This window comes from Bidens hawaiensis, unplaced genomic scaffold (genome assembly GCF_021521415.1).
Source record: "Bidens hawaiensis isolate Kalapana, Puna unplaced genomic scaffold, B.hawaiensis_p1.1 tig00065856_1, whole genome shotgun sequence".
Lineage (NCBI taxonomy): Eukaryota > Viridiplantae > Streptophyta > Magnoliopsida > Asterales > Asteraceae > Bidens > Bidens hawaiensis.
The window spans coordinates 37,557-40,110 of record NW_027501721.1 but is presented as its reverse complement, the minus strand read 5'-3'; positions in this window follow the sequence as shown (position 1 = coordinate 40,110).

Here is a 2,554-nt window from a genome sequence, read left to right as displayed (position 1 = left end):
TTGTATATATGCAATATAAGACTAATACACACATCGAATACACATTAGTACGTATGTGTAATACAACATTAACGCACATGTGCATCACATCGACTTTTATTTTATTATTATTTTTTTCCATATAATACAACCCTACTACACATACACAATACACAAATATTGAATATATGCAATAAAACACTATTAAACTTAAAAATACATAGTAATACACATGTGTAATATAAAGGTATCGCACATTAATACGTATGTGCATTACAACGGGTTTTTTTTTATTTTTTTTTTCCGAGTGAAATATAAGAAAATATAAGAATAATGGCTAAAATATAATTTTGAAAATATTTTTTTATTTTTAATTAAAAATAATTCTTTAGGAGTTTTTAAGTTTTCTCTACAAAGGTGAGTTTTCTCTTGATCCTCTCCCTATATATATAGGTGAATCAAATGAAAACTCCACTTAAAAGAAAACTTAAAAACTCGTAAAGAATTATTTTTAACTTTTTTTTTTAAATCTTTTATGTAGTTTCTTTTTTTTCATTATTCTTATATGTTGATATTGTTTCAAAAAAAAAAAAGCCTCGTCGATAAGCTCGTCGGTGTAGTGCATATGTGTAATAGTGTGTATTGCATATATGCAAGAGTGTTGTATTGCATAGAATACAACACTATTACACATATTTGATACATGCTATTCTATATATGCAATATAAGGCTAATGCGCACGTTGAATACACATTAATATGTATATGTAATACAACACTAAGTATGCTCATGTGCACTACATCGACTTTTTTTTATTTTTTTGCATACAACAACACTATTACACATATACAATACACAAATATTGAATATATCCAATTAAACACTATTAAACATAAAAATACGCAGTACTACACATGAGTAATACAACAGTATCGCATAGTAATATGTATGTGCATTACAATGTCTTTTTTTTTCCGGTGAAGAGTAAGAAAATATAAGAAGAATGGAATAAATGAAATTTTGTAAATAATTTTTTATTTTTAATTAAAAATAATTTTTTAGGAGTTTTTTAGTTTTCTCTCGAAGGATTATTTTTCTTTTGATTCTCTTCCTATTACATACATACATACATACATGTGCACACACACTAGGTATTAACCCCCGTCTTAGGAGGGTTTTATTTAAGGTATTTGTTTTCAGTCGTTTGGTATTTTTATATTTTGCAATGATTTGTTTTTGTTTTTTAAAGTAGCTTTGTTTTAATTTAATACGTATATAGTAGTTTGTTACGTTAATTATATTTATTTAACGTTAGGGCTCTTTCAATTGAGATGTGTAGGTTTCTTAGATTTTTAAGGAATCAATATAAGCGAAAATGAATATGCTAATTTTTTTTTTAAAACGAACAAACATGAACACAAAAATTTGTCTTATGAAAAAGGGGCAGTTGATAGGTTACGATGGTGGTTGATGCATGAGAGGGAAGGTTGACAATGGTGGGTGGTAATCATAAGTAAACCGGTTATGGAGAGGATAGACCGGTGACAGTAAATATGTAGATGAGAGAAATTATATTAAGGTTTAATGTTAAAAGGGTTTCACAAATAAAGGAGATCTGTTTAAGGGTCATCCGAGTTTGGTGAGACCCATGACCTGTAAAAATTATTGTTTGATGATTAAGGGGTTTCACAAATAATTAAGATGTTATAACCCGTTTAAGAATTAAACGGGTTTGGTGAGACCCATGACCCGCGAAAACTATTGTTTGATGATGAAAGGTTTTATAAATAAATAAGATGTTATACCCGTTTAATGATTATCCGGGTTTGGTAAGACCCATACCCGTGAATTCGAGTCAAACGCATAAGAAGTCACCATTTAGGAATGAAGCATTCTGATGACCCGAGAAGGGGTAGGGAGCAACTACATCGCGACACATAGGATTTTTATGTAGGCAATTGTATATATAGGTATATACTGTTTGGTAATTTAAAATAGGGATCACACTATAAAATAGTAACTAAGTTTTGAAATTATTTTAATCAGATCACTCATAAAATATTTTATTCCAATCAGGTCACTAAAGTTTTTTTTTTATTCTAATCCTAGATATACCTGTATAGCAGGTTATCTAGTTTTTTTTAACTAATTATTATTATTATTATTATATTTAAGAAGTTTGGTACCATAATATAGTGTAACTCTGTTTTAGTATATTTAGTAATACTTTCATGATTTAAAATTAGTGATGCATTTGGCTGGATGGTTTGGTACTTGAGGTGTTTATCATAGTTATCATGGATGATATGGGTGGGTTTGTTTTGTTGTGTCCTCTGTCCTGGGTTCGAGGTTCCGTAACATTAGAAACTTTTAGTGTACGGGATTTTTGTTTTAAATATTTTAGTATATATATTATTACTTTTGTCTTCAACATTACATTAGATAGTGATTGATAAAGCTTTGACTACCCATTTAAAAGGCCATTAACTTTGTGTCATGGTCTGCACTTTGTAGGGACCAATTATACCGGGTTTTAAATAAGTAGCTGGTATTTAGAGTCTGGTATTTTTAGTCG